The 20,776-nt window shown below is 33.8% G+C and overlaps 1 long non-coding RNA gene across 1 annotated transcript in view; it reads left to right on the top strand.

The window, feature by feature from the left end:
- LOC309630668 overlaps positions 1–20,240 on the top strand; it is a 41,266-nt gene extending 21,026 nt beyond the window's left edge. The window contains exons 2-3 of the long non-coding RNA XR_014245874.1: positions 2,196–2,249; positions 8,401–20,240. This is a non-coding gene — a long non-coding RNA (uncharacterized lncRNA). The remainder of the gene's footprint in view (positions 1–2,195; positions 2,250–8,400) is intronic.
- Positions 20,241–20,776: the final 536 nt, after the last annotated feature.

The raw sequence follows: 20,776 nt of genomic DNA, 5'->3' as shown, positions 1-20,776 counted from the left end.
ATTACAGATATATTCCACTCCATGGTCTCTCTCACTGCTCTTTCATCCCCATGTGTCAGATTTAATAAACTAAAATTTTCAAAGAAAACAGCAAACTCAAATCCCTGTCCTTAAAAGTTCACTTTCCCTTAACTTCATTCACTATTTTCAAAATTCCCCAAATGGCATTCAACGCTAATAAAAGTAAATGCATCTGTCAGCAAAAGAATACTTTAGAGACATGTTGCAGTGTAGTTTAAAATTTAGTAGACGTTCTTTATAAATTGGATTCATTCATGTATAATAAAATCTACTATCTGATATTTATCTCATCTGTTTGTGTGTGTGTGTGTGTGAGACCTTGTATCCATTCTATTAGAATAGAAAAATAATATATGTTTTCTTATTAAATTAGAAAAGGTCACTTATCTAGGGAATTCTATTTATACTAGATTCTGAGTCAACTTGGTGCCAATAAGAAGAATATTCTTGTTGATTCTCAATACTTATGTATGATGTTACTAACCTGAATATTTTTCTTTCTAAAATAAACGTTGTTCAGCCAGTTTACTTATTTTCTCAGAATTAACTAAACATTTTTCAAAAAATAAGTGTTACTTTTAGAAAATGTAAGCTTGAACAATATATCTTATCTAAGACTTTACTTCCACATCTTTAAGATGGATATTAATTCCTGTTGTGATGATTAAATAGGATATTAATATATCTAGCCCAATACCTAGAAAAATTGTAATTGTTCAATAAATACTTAGCTTTGCTTGGTTTTCTTTTTTGTCTGAAGGTTCTAGTTATATCGAGAAAAATAACCCTTTCTTATAGAATATGGTCTTTTAATAATATGTCTGAGGTTGGGTATTTTAAAGTAGGTGCACTTTGAATTTGAGGTTGAGTTAAATCTATCAAAAGTATTGCTCTACAGCATTCAACTCAACCTCAGATTCAAAGTGCACCTACTTTAAAATACCCAACCTCAGACATATTATTAAAAGACTATGTGTGGAGAAAAGGGAACCCTCTTGCACTGTTGGTGGGAATGTAAATTTATACAGCCACTATGGAGAACAGTATGGAGGTTCCTTAAAAAACTAAAAATAGAACTACCATACGACCCAGCAATCCCACTACTGGGCATATACCCTAAGAAAACCATAATTCAAAAAGAGGCATGTACCATAATGTTCATTGCAGCTCTATTTACAATAGCTAGGACATGGAAGCAACCTAGGTGTCCATTGACAGATGAATGGATAAAGAAGATGTGGCACATATATACAATGGAATATTACTCAGCCATAAAAAGAAACGAAATTGAGTTATTTGTAGTGAGGTGGATGGACCTAGAGTCTGTCATACCAAGTGAAGTAAGTCAGAAAGAGAAAAACAAATACTGTATGCTAACACATATATATGGAATCTAAAAAAAAAAAAAAGGTTCTAGGGGCAGGACAGGAATAAAGATGTAGATGTAGAGAATGGACTTGAGGACATCGGGAAGGGGAAAGGTAAGCTGGGACGAAGTGAGAGAGTCGCATGGACATATATACACTACCAAATGTAAAATAGATAGCTAGTGGGAAGCAGCCAAGTAGCACAGGGAGATCAGCTCGGGGCTTTGTGACCACGTAGAGGGATGGGATAGGGAGGATGGGAGGGAGATGCAAGAGGGAGGGGATATGGGGATATATGTATACGTAGAGCTGATTCACTTTGTTGTACAGCAGAAACTGACACAACACTGTAAAGCAATTATACTCCAATAAAGATGTTAAAAAAAAAAATATTGCTCTACCCTTGTGATGAAGTTAAAGCATTTACCCAAGGACCACAGTGGATCAGTCTACAGTGTAGAGAATGGAATCACTTGAGGGAAAGGTATGCCCAGATCCAGGAAGAAAACATTTCTTTACACCACTCCTGTGTGATGTATAGCTGCCAGAAATAAATGAAATAATAATGAAACTGGATCAAAATCAACAAACAATATGGGACAAATAATTTAGGACTATTGCCATACTGTGAGAAAAACTGGCGATACATTTTGATAAAAATATTATTGTGGGGTGTGTTATAATACAAAAAAGTGACACCACTGAATTCCTCATGGGCTAAATAGACTCATTTTCCAGATTCTTGCTGAGCTCATTAACTTTCCAAACTGTCTTTGCTTATTCATTTGCTTTTCCTTCTATTTCTAGTTGCCCAGCTCCACATAGCAGGATACTCTTGGACACGAAGACTTCCCTCACCAGGTAAGCCCTCACCTACAAGTGAGCCCTGTACCGGTACTCTCCACAGCACTCCCAAATTTGGAGCTCTTATTAACTCTAACCTAAATAATTATAATATTCTCCTTATCATTCTATGTCTAGTTTCTTCCTGTCTACCCTTTTCCACATGAGACAATGTTGCAATGTCTGGAAATTACGTTAAAATACCCCAGTATTCACAGTGATATGTGTGCATATTTTTGTGTTTGCCAATTAACTATGAACTACATATTCTGAAGCCCTTGTTCTAGAGTTTGATAAGGCAATAAATACTGTTACCTAAATCTTGACTAAAGAGACTTTTACTTCTCATAAGGCACGTTAAGAATGCTTTGTCGTTGGATTGAATAGCAGTGTTCATGTTTTGCAATTGATAAAGATTATTTTCACACCTGTGCATTTGAGTGAGTGGAGGGTAGAATCTTCAGACTGTACATTCGGTTTGATCTTCCTTGCAGCCTCTGGAGGATTTATCAGTGATCTGACTAGAAAGGTAGTTAATTCTGCTGTCAGAATATGTTGCATTTGTCTCACAATAAAGCCTTCAAGTAAAATTTTGAAGCAACAAAAGAGAAAAGAAGAGAGACAAAAATCTTTGCAGGAGATAGGAAATGGGCTGTATGACTTTTTGTGGCAAAATTGGATACTTAACACTTTTACTATAATATATCACTAAGAAGGTCTAAAATTTCACTTACCTATAATTATCTGAGACATCAAAAGGAAGCTGGCAATTGTTGAAAGCCAGAATGGCTTAAGTTGATGTAAACTTCGTAAATGACAATTCTTATTATTTTTGATCCTTGATCAAAGATATAAATGATTTTTTTTATATAAATTCCTTTTTTCTCTCCATCATATTCAAGGTTTTAATTTTTAAAAATTGTTCGCTTCTTACCTCTTTGTTCATTCATAGGAAAACCCTTGGATAAATGTATTAATATGTTTATCACAATTTAATTTAGAGTAAAAGCTTAATGTCTTGAGGACATTTGACTCCATCCACAAAACTCAATATTTAAAGTATGATTCCTCTGAAGAAATTTCCAAGCTAACCACAGCAAAATTCAGCAGGACACTGAACTGTCTCCATTGTCCTCAAACATATATGTGCCTCTTCATTCCTAACAAATAGGTAAGAAAAACTAATATATTAACCAGGCTCAAGTAATTTGGTATCAACTTTATAATTTCTACTGAAAATTATTTTTAACACACTATATTCTACCATTTATTTTATCTTCTGTGTCTCTTTCCAAACGCAGCTTAACTCTTGTTTTATAAACAAAGCCCCTCTTGTCTCTAAGAGTCTTATATCACCATTTTGTTTAATAAAATGATGGTGATAAAAATGATATGATGGTGATGATGACAATAATTACTAATACCTAGGTACTTTTTAATTTTTATGAATATAGTAACTAATTTGATTTGTCAGCACTCTAGGGTAAGTACCCATTTTGTAGATAAAGTAAATTAAGCTATGTGGTATTAAGTTACTTGGCAAAGATCACACAGGAGAGCAGATTTAGAATCAGCTACTCTGGCTTCACATACTTTAGTGTTACCGAATAAAACTCAAAAATCAACATTATAGGCATAGTTTTACGTGACCTGGTTATAAAATTTCTACCTCAGAACTTTTGTCATCCTGTCTTCCCCTAATTACATGTAGCTTCTTCTTCCTTTGAACACACATAAAAATTTTCTCTCTCTTGTAACACTTGATATTTTACTTTTTAAATTTCTTTCATCGTTCACATTCTTGGCACCATCATAATATTTCCACCTCTTTAACATACATACTTGAAACATAATTAGTTCCCTTGGGTCAGTAACTCTGAAAAGTGCCCTTGGGAGTTAGGTCATAATTATAAATTTCAGACCAAGAAAGGAGCAGACATGGCAAATAGAAAATTGAAGCAGGCACAGATATCCTCTTGCCTGAGAGTAAATCATAGTTTCAAGAGTACGTGATGAGGGAAGAAAGGTTTTACTCTACAGAGATAGCATCAGGACGGTTCTAGAAGAGTTAAATACATGGGTGTCATTGGAGACAGGTAGGATGTTATTTGATATAACACAATAGACAGTTCAGGGACAGCCAGACAGATAGGTTCAGACTTAACATCACGGGCATTTGTCCACTAGGTGGGAGGGCTTAAGTCACATGTCATTAGTTCAGAGTTCAGAGTTTTCCAAGAGATAGTCAGGAACACAATTCAAGTTAGAATGGGTGCCTGAGCAAATTTTAAGAGTAATAACTTAAATGAGGTCTTCTCTCACACAATTAAATGGCTAACAAGAAAACAAAGCCTAAGAACAATGACCAGAATCAGGGTACAAAGACATCCTGAACGTCTGCAAGGATGACTTAGTATTTCACCTGAGGTAGCAACCTAAGGCTTCTTAATTCCTTCTGACTGAAGTCAGCCTTGAGTCAAGACAGCTTTCCAGAGCCTAGGGGTTGGACTGACCCGGGGTTACCTGATAAAGCCTCAAGTGGCAGCACAGAAGAGCTTTCAGAGGTAGAGTATGTCAGATGCCTTAGAAAATATATTTTTCTCTGTAATGCTTTAAAATGGCACCTGGGATACTGCAAAGATTTCTTTTCAGGTTGAATTGCATTAACTTGAATCTTTAAAAGGTAGATATCATTGAGGATAAGCTTGGAAGAATATCTTCCCTTTTATTACAGTTCCTTTCTAATGCATTTTTTCTTTCATATTTTATTAAATATGAGCCTGCACTAAAATACTTTTTGATCTTCACTTCCTATGCTTTTGAGCACCTCAATTCTACTTCATCTTCCCCCTAAGGTTCCAGCCTCAATTCGTCTCACATATTAAGCAAAGTAAAATTGACATTAAAGCCAGGGAAACACATCCTGCTTCATTCATACTTAGTATTTCTGTGCTTACAGTCAGAAAAAAAAAAATAATGTACATGAACAAGAGCATCTTCTTTCACTCTTTCTAATGCACCCACTGAAGTTATTGCTATAGCTTTTTTTTTTAACATATTGAGCAAGCCTATAGGCTCTTTAATTTAAAATCTCATTGTTTTGATCTGCTATTGGTTGAATCTGTGAGTGTGCAACCCAAGGCCCACTGTATATAATTCTCCAGTTATATATATTTTTCTCCATCTTAAGTTCACCATCTACTCATCTACTTACAAAGATTCTATTTCTTTTGATCTTTTCCCCTAAAAAAATAAAAACCAAATGAGCAAAATACACCTTGAGGTTTTTCTTAGAAAAAAGAAAAAGCACATCATGGCACAATAATCTCTTAGAAATACTAGTCCAGAAAGAAGATCTACAGATCTACAGAAGTTGTATTTAAACTCCAATCTGGAACAAAGTTGAATCTTATACTTAAAGTTTTCCTAAAGCGAAAAAGAAAAAAAAAAAAAAGACGTGAAAATTTTACTTCAGAATCAGAATTTTGATAAGGTCTTTTTGTCTTTGATTACAAGATCTGTACCAGACAGTTGAATTTATTATTATTACCTCAGATAGGAAAACTATTTAAATAAAATAAGGAGGGGGATACTAGGAGAAGATTAATATAACCCAGCCATGCCCAATTTTTAAAAATAACCTTCATAGCAGAAGAAAAGTAATAAATACATGCAAACATGCTCCAAAGATTTACTGAAACTCAGTGATACTTATCACAAGCCTAAAACCAGAATATGCAGCTCCCTTGTGGGAACACTCAGATAAAAACAGAAGACCTTTTTAAATGTTGTATTAATATGGATAAATTTAAGACTGATTCTTGTATTAGTTTCCTGTTGCTGCTGTAACAATGACCACAATCTTAATGGTTTATAAAAACACACATTTAGTGTCAAAATGTTTGGGAGATTTAGGAGTCCAAAATCAGTCTCAATGGGCTACAGTCAAGGTGTCAGCAGGGCTGTTTCCTTTCAGAGTCTCTTAGGGTGGATCCATTTCCTTGCCTTTTTCAGAAACTAGATCCACTTGCATTCCTTGGCTTATAATTACTTCCTCTATCTTTAAAGTGCATCACTCCAACCTTTGATTCTGTCATCACTTCTCTTCCCTGTGACTGTGAAACTCTTGTTTCCCTCTTACAAGAACCCTTGTGGATTTTATTAAAAGCACCAAGATAGTCCACAGTGATCTTCCCTTGTCAAGGTCCTTAACTTAATTACATTTGCAAAATCTCTTTTGTTATGTAAGATAACACATTTGTAGATTCTGGAGATTAAGTTGTGTACATCTTTGGGCGAGATTATTCTGTCTACTGAAATTCTGTACGTATATTTTCTACTCAGTCTGAAAAATTGACTCAGAGCTTCTATGTAAAGCAATGATTGTATTATCTTTGTCATGATCTGTTAGATGAAAAAGAATCCATCTAAGAATAGATTACAAATAATTCAAAATTACTCAAGGCCAACCACTGAAAGAATCATAAGAGGGTTTCTGATATTAACATATTTTTTAGGCGATTAGCAGGAAATTTTTCAGAAACAGCAATGCTTCTAAATGTTTGACTCCACTGAGATCTTGAAACCAACCCCATGGATTATGGAAACCAAGAATGCCCTCAAATGAACTCAAAATATGCCTTCAACAACTTATTTTCATGTGCATGAAAATTTAAGCCATGTCCTATGGGTGTCATCTCAGCAGTGTTTCATATATCAAGGAGCTATTGTCTATCCCTTGATCCCATAGCCAGAACTTATCCTTGCCTCCCAACAAGTGTAGTCTCAGCTAAATCAATCAAAGCATCTTCAGGTTTCAAACTGGGAATACCTTTAAGTCTGATGTTACCAAATGAAGAGCAATCCCTATTGTCAATGGACAGTCACTAATATCTTCCTAACAATAAGTTAACTTATTGTTGATGTAGTTCATGATTTTGGAATGCTTTAGAAACAAAATTGTTAGTTAACCTCGTCAAGTTCTGTGTTAAAAAAAACAGACAACAAAATATATAAATCACTTCATGTCTTGATGATACTCACAAAAATTTTGCATACACAAAAATAATGGCTCGGCCCACTAAAAAAGAGGCAACATAGGAGTTGGAGAAAATGCTTTAGCAAAACATTAGGTTAAATAAATTGTTCTGCCTAAAGTTTTTCCAAAGACACATTCATGGAGATATTTACAGTTTCACCACAGATGTGTGGTCTCCGGTTCCTGAGTCTGAAGAAAAGAGTTGGAAAAATCAAGCTGTCAAATCAAGAGGAAATAATCTGAGAAAGCTAGGTGACTGTGTACTGGGACCGGATGACCTCAAGTGAGGCTAACATACTCCATGAGGCAAGCTTTTAAAATCGAATCGAACACTGGTGGGTTTCTAAAATAGCGATTCATGACTCACCTGCAACCTACATGATACTGGAAAAGCTGTAAAAGTGGCACATGGACGGAAAGTACATCCTAAGGGAAGATTTGTGCATCTCTAAATGAATTTAATACTATTATCTCTCACTATGGGTTATGAAAATGCATCAATGAATATACATTTATTTTCCTTATATGTAGAAACAATTGTCTATTTAAAAAGCCACAACACTCACAGTGCCTTTAAAAATAACTATAGAAATGGTTGGACCATTCTAGTTTACTTATTCAGTATTGAAGAAATACATTTTTCCAGGCAAGTTAGGTGTAAGTGACATAAGGCATTTCCCCTTACACAGGAATCTGACTATTGATTATGCCCAAGAATATGGAAAAGAGGAGGGAATGAAGTATTAAAACATAAATAAGTTGAACTACCAAACAACTTTGAAATCTCATGTTTGAAAGTACTTTCCTTACCTGTCATGGACCTGCATTCTTACCTCTGGATGAAGTCATAACTTGCCTCTCTCAGAACCGGTATCTGTACTCATAACTGATTTCAATCTTGTACATTTTTATCTATCTAAAATATTGTGGAAAACATATGAAGTATAATCATTCCTATCATTCTTATAATCATTAATAGGTACAGGTTACCTTTACTCTCCAACTATCTAATCATCCCCTGCATGACTATGATGTATCCTTGATCAAAGATGGATTGTTCTTGATCTTCAATATAAATTACTTCATGGGATCTCTTAATTAACAGTTAAATTAAACAACATTTATTTTTAGATGTACTCTTAGCAAGTGAAATGACATCAGCCATCTTTAAACAGCAAGAATTAATAAGATACCATCATTAAGTATCTTGATTAGAAAACCTCCAGAAGCAGCTATCACATGAAAGTTCCAACAACCGTGGAAAAGCAAATGGCTTAATAAAGTAAGTAACTTTCATTTAAGGACATCAGAAAATGATTTTTCTCTGGATACCTGGAAACAGTGATTGTCCCTTTCTCTATTTCATACTTTTGTTATTTATCCTCCAGATTGTACTTTTCTTCTTTACTGAGTTACTGAAGAAAAGACTATATATTGTTACTAAAATTTTCCCATTAGTTTTTTTTTTTTTTTTAAAGACTAGAAGAAACACTTTTTAAATTTATTTATTTATTTTTGGCTGTGTTGGGTCTTCGTTTCTGTGCGAGGGCTTTCTCTAGTTGCGGCGAGCGGGGGCCACTCTTCATCGCGGTGCGCGGGCCTCTCACTGTCGTGGCCTCTCTTGTTGCGGAGCACAGGCTCCAGACGCGCAGGCTCAGTAGTTGTGGCTCATGGGCCCAGTTGCTCCGCGGCATGTGGGATCCTCACAGACCAGGGCTCGAACCCGCGTCCCCTGCATTGGCAGGCAGACTCTCAACCACTGTGCCCCCAGGGAAGCCCCCATTAGTTTTCATCTAATTTTTTTCTCTTAGGATCCCATCTAGGACACGACATTGCATTAAGTTGTAATGTCTCCTTAGGCCTCTCTTGACTGTGACAGTTTCTCTGGCTTTCATTGTTTTTGATAACCTGGATGGTTTTGAGTAGTACTCATCAGTTACTTGTTAATGTCCCTCATTTGGGATTTGTCTAATTTTTTTCATCATTAAACTGGGGTTGAGTTTTGGGGGAATAAGCTCACAGAGGTAAAATGTTATTCTCATCACATCCTATCCAAGATACATATTACCAACCTGATTTATCATTGTTGACGTTCATATTGATTACCTGGCTGAGGCGGTGTTTGTCAGGTTTTTAAAGTTGCCATGTTTCCCCCTACCCATGCTGTAAACTTTGGAAGGAAATTGCTCTGTTCAGCCCACACGTAGAGAGTGGGAGTTACGCTCCATTTCTTGAGGGCAGAGTATCTACCCAAATTATTTGGAATTCTACTGAATGTGAGATTTGTCTATTCTCTGTCATGTATTTATTTATTTATTTATAAAAAGTGTATATCAGTATGGATCCATAGATGTTAATTTTAAAATTGGGTCATGAACCAATGTCACTTTATTTATTTTGTTGTTCAAATCATTCCAACTTTGGCCATTGGATCCTCTTGCAGTTGGATCCTGAAAACCATTGCATGGTCTTTTTTTGTTGTTGTTTTTATGTACTTCATCACTTTCTGATGCTACTAGTTGCTTCAGGCTAATCTTGTGTATTTTCTGCTCCAGTCCTGGAATCAGCTATTTCCCCAAGGAGATTTGGTTCCTTTTATTGGCAGATGGTATTGGAAACCAGAATCTGGGTGCAAGTGTACTCACTTGGATGTTAGTGCTTCTAGAACTTCTCTGCTAACAGAGCAGAGGAATATATGTGTGTATACCAACCTCTGTATATTCACATATCTATAAACATTTGTGTCTATATTAAAATAAACATAAGTTCGCACTGATGTCTCCAACTCTAATTAAGTATCATATGACTCATTGTAGTCTTCCTTCCTTGCTTGTCTGTAACATCCCCCACTAAGAGTAGGACTATTGGTTGCTAGCATCTGACATCCATTTACTTAATTATTCAATTCCAGTATGCAAATATAGCTATATTGGAATTTTTAATCCATACCCCTTGTAGGATACAACTCTGTCAATGAGTGTCCAGTGCTTATGTAAAGAATTTACCTTTAGTTTTATAGAGTCCTCTCAACTCTAAAGTTACTTAGGTCAACAACTTTTCCCTCACCCTCTTCAGTGAGACTGTTTCAAACATTCATAATGAGTTAAAGTCTCTTGTTATTGTCTGCTTGCCATCCTGAGATCCTATGGCCTCTTAAATGATTCTTCAAAATTTGCCTACTGTCAGTATTTTGTATTGTCTTAAAAACACTTAACTATTCTATTTGGTGTAAAATGGCTTCTCGTTGTGAATTTATTTGTATTTCCATGATGACTAATGATGTTAAAAATCTTTTCAAATATTTATTAGCCATGCTTGTTAACTTCTTTAATGAATGGTTTATTTAAGCCTTTTACCATTTTCTTCATTGGGTTGTTTGTCTGCTTTTTATTGAGGTGCAAGAATTGTTTTATAATTTGTGCATGCAAATGCTTTGTCCCACACACACATATATGAGATATATAGATATATATCTAGATATATCAGTGATATATATTATATGATATATATATACATAGTGTTTTAGCCAGCTTGTGTGTTATTTTCTTTTAAAGAGCTGATGTTTGTTTTTTAAATGATGTCCAAATTATTATTTCTTTATGATTACTAGTTCTTGTGCTCCATATAAAATCTTTGCTTACCCTGAGATTGCAAACATTTTCCCTAAATTTTCTTCTAACAGTTTTATAGTTTTAGTTTTATCCTTACTTCTATGATAAATTCCACACTAAGTTTTGTGTATGCTATGAGGTGCAGAATTAACATTATTGAAATACTCATACTACTCAAAGTGATCTATATATTAAATGCAATTTCTATCAAAATTCCAAATGCATTTTTCACCAAAATAAAAAAAAAATCCTAAAATTTGTATGGAATCACAAAAGGTCCTGAATACCTAAGGTAATCTTGGGCAAGAAGAATAAAGCTAGAGGCGTCACACTTCCTTGTTACAAATTATCTTACAAAGCTATAGTGAAGTAACGTATGGTACCGGCATAAAAACAGACACATAGATCAATGGAACAAAATAGACCAAAAATGAACACACACACCTCCAATCAACTACTTTTTGATGAAGGCACCAAGAATACACAATAGGGAAAGGATAATCTCTTCAAGAGATTGTGTTGGGAAAACTGGATCCACAATAAAAGAATGAAATTGGACCCTTACATTACATCTTTATTTTATGCACACAAATCAACTCAAATGTATTAAAGACTTAAACGTAAGACCTGAAACCATAAAACACCTAGAGGAAAACATAGGGAAAAAGGTCCTTGAAACTGATCTTGGCAATGAGGAAAAAGCTCCTTGAAACTGATCTTGGCCATGATTTTTTGGATATGACACAAAAAGCACAGACGACAAAAGCAAAAATATACAAATGAAACTACATTAAACTAAAACGCTTCTGTACCACAAAGAAAACCATCAACAGAATGAAAACACAACATACGGAATGGAGGAAAATATTTGCAAACTATATTTCTGATAAGGAGTTTGTATTCAAAATATATAAAGAGCTTTTATAAGTAATCATATTATAATTGAAAATAGTTAACTACATATAAGCCACAAGGATAAAGACTTTCAAATATACCTAAATCTGTATAAGCCTAAATAGATGCCTATATATTGAGGAGCACAGAATGAAAAAAGATGCTTTTTTAGTATGAATATAAGGTGTTTGATATACTTAATTCTCTAAAAAGTTATTTCAATAGGAAAAGACATTTTCTTTTTATTTATTTGTCACAGTGAACAACAGAAAATCATTTTTCAGTGGGTGCTACAGAGTCTGTTGCATTTCAAAGACAGAAATTCTCTGGTCTCATTTGTGTGTTTTTACACCACTATGATTCTTCAAACTGCTTAGAAATGTTTTAAAAATAAACCATTAGTTATTGGTATGAAGAAACACTTGTTTTCCTTTTTTCTAATTCATAACCAGCTTCTATCACACAGTTGATTTTTGTGGAAGAAGTTTACAGCTGAGTAAGCCAACTTTGATATAATGGAACAGTTTGAACACTGTTCTCCATTTCAATCCACTTTACAATACATATATTTCCCACTGCTAGGGAAATTCTAGTTTTTACATTCATTTTTTTAAGCAAGAAAAGGGTTGTGATGTTTAAAACATTCTAGATGTAAATCTAAATAATTACTTTAAGTTGAATAATAAATTGAAGTGAAACCACATTTTCTGCAGCATTGACTAATCATATGGAGTGATGTGATATACAAATAATTTGTAAATTACTCTATTAAAAGCTTGTTTCTTAACAAATTTCTCCCTGATTCCAGAAAATCTTGTTAAAAAAAAAAAAAAACTCAGTCAAACATCCTTTGCGTTTGGCACAATGAATTGGAAAAAATGATTTGACATAATTATATTCTTAGGTAATTAATCTTTTTAATTATCCTTATTGTTTAGAGCAATTGCATAGAACATCATATGAGGAAATAATATTTGAGGTTTAAGCAAATTTTAAAATATCAGTATCATAGAAAATTGATCCATAATGTGTGTAACAGTATTTATATGTTGAATTGTTAATAGGGCATATTTAAGTATTTTCTCTATACAGTGAAATAGGAAGACAATCATGAACAACCACAGTAGATGTAAGCGAGACTAGACTTTGCAAAGATTTTTAAAAAGCATATGTCACGAAAATGGGCAAATGCAAATATATTGTAAATAGTTCTATTCATTTGTTGTAAATAAAACATAAACCTTAATTTAAATAATTTTATATGAATTGTGGATATATACACTCTATATATATATATTTATACACACACACACACACACATTTCTGTTAAGGTCAGGGAGCAAAAACTGAGTAAAAAGAAGAAAGGTATATCAATAAACGAACAACCCAATCAAAAAACGGACAGAAGATCTCAAGAGACATTTCTCCAAAGAAGACATACAGATGGCCAAAAAGCACATGAAACGGTGCTCAACATCACTAATTATTAGAGAAATGCGAATCAAAACTACAATGAGGTACCACCTCACACAGGTCAGAATGTCCATCATCAAAAAATCTACAAACAATAATTGCTGGAGAGGGTGTGGAGAAAAGGGAACCCTCCTACACTGTTGGTGAGAATGTAAATTGGTATAGTCACTGTGGAAAATAGTATGCAGGTTCCTTAAAAACTAAAAATATAGCTACCATAAGATCTAGCAATCCCACTCCTGGGCTTATATCTGGAGAAAACCATAATTCGAAAAGATACACGCATGCCAGTGTTCATTGCAACACTATTTACAATAGCCAGGACATGGAAGCAACCTAAATGTCCATCAACAGAGGAATGGATAAAGAAAGTGTGGTACCTATATACAGTGGAATATTACTCAGCCATAAAAAAGAACAAAATAATGCCATTTGCAGAAACATGGATGGAACTAGAGATGATCATACTAAGTGAAGTAAGTCAGACAGAGAAAGAAAAATATCATATGATATTGCTTATTTGTGGAATCTAAAAATATATTGCTTATTTGTGGAATCTAAAACTTATCTACAAAACAGAAATAGTTACAGATGTAGAAAACAACTGTATGGTTACCAGGGGGTAAGGGGGGGTAAATTGGGAGACTGGAATTGACATATATACACTACTATATATAAAATAGATGACTAATAAGAACCTACTGTATAGCACAGGGAACTCTACTCAATACTCCGTAATGGCCTATATGGGAAAAGAATCTAAAAAAGAGTGGACATACATATATGTATAACTGATTCACTTTGCTATACACCTGAAACTATCACAACATGGTAAATAAACTATACTCTGATTAAATAAATGAAAAAAAAAAGGTAATGGAAGTTCTTCATTAAGCTGAGTTTGTTTTTTAAATATTAATACATTTATCTAATTTTTGAACTCCCTATCTTCCTGTTTTTATTATCCCAATTGCAAGCATACTTCTCTTTATTTTTAATATACATTATAATGTCAAGCCTATTTTATTATATATATGTCAAGTTGAATTTTTAAAATTTATTCTATTTTATATCATTTTAGGCCTTTTTCATATACAATTATTCCCCTTCATTTACCATCATGTTAAATCTTCTCCTAATCATATATTTCAAATTATGTCAGTAAAATTCTCAAAATTTTAGGTGTCCTTTTGCAGGTGTCATTGTCTTATCAAGATGTGACACACAATTTCAAATTTGCTTCACAGTGAAGAAAAATAGAAAATTTGTTGCATTAAAATATACTAATCACAACCACATTCTAGATCAATTATGTTTCTTGGTTAAGTTCAATAGTTAGTGTCTCTGAAAGTGGATATTATTAGCAATATATCAAGGAAGTAAAACTAGATGAGGATTTGGAGTTTTAGTTTTAGGATTAGGCAGGACTTTCCTAATGTGTAAGAAACAGGAAATAGTACAGGTAAGTTTGTAATGATACAATCTGGTCATTTCACTTCTACTGTGATGAATGGCCTACATATCTCATTCATGTCCTTTTGCTACTTTCACAAGTTATGAAGTCCCGGGAGAAAGAAAGTCTGCTTGGTCAAGCAAGTATGGGTCAATACAGCTCACCTGTACTGGGGATGCTGGAGAGAGAAAAAATGGATCCTGTAAGCCAGAGCTATTTTCCTACCAGTACTGTACACAATAGAGCAGAGAACATCCCCCAAAAGGAACCTGGCAAATGCATAATACACAACCTAAATATGCCACAGTTAGAAATTCAAATAGTTGAATAAAATTCAATCACATTTGCAAATATTCAGAGTTTTTAGAAAACTGAATAAATATCTTTAAGAGGTGTCAATAGATATTATTCAAGGCAGTCCATGTGTAAACATTAAATTTGAGTTCAGGTATCACTCAAATGGATAGTTTTCATCAATAAAATGGAAGAAATGAATAACAATATTTGGAAGAGAAGTAAAGTTACAATATTCTTGGTAGGTTAATTCTGGAGCTGTCTGTACAACTGCAGCCAGATTAGCTGTATCAAAGCATTGCCTGAATTTGAATTTGAATTTCATATTACAAGAGGATGAACTGCATGACTAGAATTACTAGGTCCCTACTGAGTGGTGCTGTCATGTAGACAAGTAGCAAAAAGAAAAGATTATTCTGCCCTATCCAATTTTGATGTGCTCGAATAGGTCTGGTCTTCGTTATACAGATAAGATTGGGACTTGATAGACTCAGCAAAGTAGAGAGTTGAAATGTTATCCTGAAAATTTCTACTGAAGTAGAATACTAAATTAGATTAGGAACCAAAACCTAATTTAGAACTGAAAAAATAGAATTGGAAATCTATTTTGTTCATGTTTATCAGATAATTATAGAACGTTTCTTTCACTTAAGGCTACACTCATTTTTTTCTTGGGACTCAATTTAATGGCAACAGTATGGTGGCAAAAATGCAATTAGGTTTTTGATGAAGCATCTTAGAGTGGACTGGTTTACAAGCACTTACTGTTCATTGTGTGGAGAGCAATGCATTAGGTCCTTGTAGAGGGTGTTCCAGCAAGGGAAGATGCAAAAAAATAAAAATAAAAATAGATGTAGTAACAGTTTCATTATAATTAGAGATTAGATATTAGATTGTTTCCAGCCAGAAGTATTAGTTTGCTCACATCCACTTTTATTTCACTGTCACCTAAAAGTTTATTTGATAGAATATTTATGAATGACACCACAAAAAGAAATTTTTTGGATTATATTGTCTACTGATAACAGTGTATACTCTTTTATGGAACATTTACTATGTTAAAACACACTGCTAAATTATCTGTGTTAAGAAGTGTGAGGTAAGGGAAATGTAAAAGTTAGGGTGCTGCCGTCCAGAATCGAAATGTATTATAGATAAATTGTGCCGATTTGGAAATCAAGTGAAAACTTTTAAATATATTACCTACCGTAGACTCATTTAAAAATCAGCACAATAAAAAGACAAAAACAATTCTGAAAAACAATTAATGATGAACCAATATGTATAATCAGTATTTTAAAAAATATTTTTAGGAAATATGAGCTTTCCAGTCCCACTTAAAAAAAAAAGAACCAGAAAAAGAAAAGATAAACTTTAATGGGAGTATGTATGCTTATTAATTCAGTCAACAAATATTCAACAAATATATTTGGTCGTTTATAATTTTCTTCCAAACTGTTGCTAGTGTGATGGGTAAATGCAAGATGAATAAAAATGGCTTCGAATGCTCCACACAGAAGAAAATACTCAGGTTTATCCCTCTCTGTGTGTAACTTACAAAAAAAATTTAAGGATGTTGTACATTGTGTAATAGTTATGTTTATTTTTCATTGCCTTCTAAGAACCTATAAAGGAGAAAAGGAGTTTTTAATAAGCAAAAAAAAAAGATTACTTAGTGTCACTAATGAAAAACTGAACTTTTTTAGAGCAGAACATTCTGATGTTATTGGAGTCTATCTTTTTAGGACATTTTTAAGTTTAGTTGGTAAATGAGAAGTACTCTCTCAGTTTTTTTTTTTTAAGAACTCTTCTGTATTATAAATTGAATCCTAACTGGCATATTTTTAATCCAACTATTTCTGCATTTTTAGCTGTTGGTTTTGGATTTCTCTAGGTTTTCATAGATAATAAACTAAGAAGATATTAAACAAGCTTCAGCAAGACCTACTAGCTCTGTTGACTTCAATAATTGCTTCACTTCACCCCCTAATAGATAAATTACCTGAAAAGTGTTGTAATGTATGCCTGCTTTTTTTTTTTTTAAATTAGCATGCATTTTTAATTTGGATTTGTCACACATGATTTTATTTGTTTTATATTTTACTTTTTTCTCATGATCAAATGGTCACTTTGCAGGTTTTCATATACTATTTCCAAAGAATGTCAGAACACCTGTTATCATGTATACTAGTTGTCTATTGCTGTGTAAAGATTACCTCAAAAGTTAGTGGCTTAAAACAAGGTGCCTTTATTATCTCATAGTTTCTGTGGGTCAGGTGACAGTTAGCTGAGTGTCTCTGGTTCAGGGCTCACACCAGGCTGCAGACTCGAACAGGGAAGGATCTAGTTTCACTGAAGAGGCAGTTGACAGACCTCAGGTCAATTCTTGCTTTTTGATGAGATTCAGCTCTTTTCCATCCTTGTTTTTCTATAATTGTATAATGCTACCCACAACATGGCAGTTTGCTTACTCCAGAGTGAGGGGAGGGAGAGAGGGATAAAGAGAAAGGGAAAGAGGAAGGGTGGAAGGTGAGTGAAGCAAAAGGAAAGCAGTAGTCTTTTAAAATTTAATTTAAAATGACATTTCATTACTTTTGCCATATTCTCTTGATTAGAAGCAAGTAACCAGGTCCAGTCCACAATCAAGAAGAGACAATCACACAAGTTCATGAATAACAGGAGGCGGGGTCATTGTGAGCGATTTTACAGGTTGTCCATCACAACATGATAACAACAACAACAACAAATGTGTACTTTTTAAAGAATTATGTGAACCAACATTGTACACATAGATGAATTTTAAGCATCAACACCTTATACCTAAATCTACTGGCCAACAACAGGAATAGCTTAACACACAATAAAGAAACTAAGTAATGTAAAGTTAAGAAGTCTTCAGGTGCCATGCTCTCCCCTGTGAAGAGTGTCTGTTATTATTGATGAGAAATAGGTTGGGTTTTAGGTCTTCAGCCATTAGCTGATTTTTTTTTTTGCCAAATTTTTACATCCATCTCAAGAAAGAGGTTGTTTATTATCTAGAATCTTTTTTTTTTTTTTTTAAAGAGCTGAGTTATTCTTTTTTTTTTTTTAATTATTTATTTATTTATTTTATTTTTGGCCGTGTTGGGTCTTTGTTTCTGCGAGGGCTTTTCTCTAGTTGCGGCAAGCGGGGGCCACTCTTCATCGCGGTGCGCGGGCCTCTCACTATTGCGGCCTCTCTTGTTGCGGAGCACAGGCTCCAGACGCGCAGGCTCAGTAGTTGTGGCTCATGGGCCTAGTTGCTCCGCGGCATGTGGGATCTTCCCAGACCAGGGCTCGAACCCGCGTCCCCTGCATTGGCAGGCAGATTCTCAACCACTGCGCCACCAGGGAAGCCCCTATTATCTAGAATCTTGATGATTAAGAGAAATGGTGAGAAATGTTCTAAATCTAAAAATGTTGGTTGGACGAAGTGTAGTAATATCAAGAACAATGGGTTAATTTACCAGACTAGTGACAGAATTCTGCTTCATAATCCTAATACATGAACTTTCCTAACCACTCAGATCACAGATTTGCCAAATTCTGAGACATGAATATTATAGAATTAGTCTCTTGCACTTTCTCTAAGACAAGCAGTCTAAATGCTCTGGCATTTAAATGTCTTTATTATTGAATTTAATGTGTCATGATATTATTTTCTCTATGTATTTCATCTTTGAAGATTTACAGAATATAGTTTAAAAGTTATAGGTAGGAGAACAGACATATCAGTGCATGGAATGTAGGTGAATGTCTGTGTACTGACTTGAAATGGTTTCCCAGATATATATTTTTTCACAGAAGATAACTAAGGTGCAGAGCTTTTTAAGTATTTTATAATTTCATGTATACAAATACTTATATATGTAAATATTTTTATATGTATAAATCTAAAAATAATATGGAAGTCTTGGGTTGGCCAAAAAGTTTGGTCGGGTTTTTCCGTAAGATGTTACAAAAAAACCCAAATGAACTTTTTGGCCAACCCAATAGTTGCCTTGTAGACAAGGGCATCAAGTTTCAAGGAGAGGTTTATTTTTCACTGAATATTCTTGCATATTTTTTATTTTTATCACTCTCTTGTATTAAAAAAATCAAAATAAAACAGTAATAAAATAAATCTAAATAAATTAATAGGTGATTACATGATTATTGTAGAAAAAATATGTTAACTGTATTACTTGGCAAAATTTACAATTTTTATTAAACATTGACAATTATGATAACACCTGTTAAAGAAATTGGTCAATTATTTTATAAATTTAACAGACAATTTTTTTCTGCATGCATTTGCTATAATAACACACCAATTCATGATTACACTGAAAATATTTTTATTAAACTACTTGGTGACTAATAAAAATATTTTCATTTTTGCACGTATTCATAAAAAGTAACCACTTGAGAATATTCCTTGTCTAATATGCAAATCTACATAGTGGAGATTTGCTTCTTTTTTATTAACATTCATGTAAATATTATATATTTTGCTTATAGCTCTTTTAATGTACTCTCTGACCTTTAACAGAAATATTTCTTTACAAAGAATTCTTGAGCATTACATTTCATGGTCTCATAACATGTCATTAGAAAATATAATTCATTCTTTATATCCTATAGGCATACCTGAGAGATTTCTACCTTTCTTGGCTACATATTAACAGATTTTTCTCTTAAAAATGTAGAAAAGCATAACCATGGGATGTCTCTAAGGATTTATATTTAAATTATAATTTAACATCCTCAATTCGGTGAGTTTTGCTTCTAATATTTTAGATTATGGCTTTGTTATTTAAAATTGTAATCTTTTGCTATTCATAGGCAATTTTATTAAAGATAACTATTTTTCACTTAACAGAACTAAGATAACCCATTCTAGGAAGATTTAGATCAAATCCATTTTATTTTGTGCAGTGAATTTCTTTAATCTGTCTCTCATGCTGAGTGGTAGATGGCATTCATGACCCCATTTCTTAAACACTTTGCTATGCTTTTTCAGTGTCTCCCCATTTTGATATTTGCGTAATGTGATTTGATTTGATTTAACCTACAGAATAAGATGGAAATGACAGCTTGTCTGTCCTGTGCCTGGGCCCAAAATGACATTGTTTCTGTTTTCCTTCTCATTGTTTGGTCACCTCCAAGAGAAGCGCATGCCCAGACTAGCCAGGTGGTCTTAGGAGGAAGGTGAGAGAAGCAGCACGGCCTCAGCTAAGCTCCCTCATCCCAGCCTCAGCTCAAGCAAGCATGTCTGTGATCAGCTGGGCACCCCCCCACAAAATCCTCAAATACATGAAAATAAATGCTTATTGTTGTACACTACTGAGTATTGAGGGCTTCTTTTCTAAAACAGACCTTAATTTTTAGAGCTGTTTTAGGGTCTTAGCAAAACTGAGCAGAAAGCACAGAGAGTTCCCGTGTATCCCCAGCTCCCACATATGCAGCCTCTCCACTGTCAACATCCTGCAGCACCAAGTGGTGTATGTGTTATTATCGATGAACCTACATGGACACTTCATTATTACCCAAAGTCCATAGTTTTCATCAGGGTTTACTCTTGGTTTTGTATATTCTATGGGTTTTGATAAATGTAAAATGACAAAAGAGAAATTTTGAGTTAATTTTTATAAAAAATGTAAGGCCTGTGTCTGGGTTAATTGTTCTATATGCAGATATCCAGTGATTCCAGCACCATTTGTTGAAGAGACTATTGTTTATATGTTGACAATAAAAAAATCTTCAGAATAAATATTTGGAGAAA

This window comes from Balaenoptera borealis (genome assembly GCF_965194805.1).
Source record: "Balaenoptera borealis genome assembly, chromosome: 1".
Classification (NCBI taxonomy): Eukaryota; Metazoa; Chordata; class Mammalia; order Artiodactyla; family Balaenopteridae; genus Balaenoptera; species Balaenoptera borealis.
This window is presented reverse-complemented; position numbering and strand designations above follow the sequence as displayed.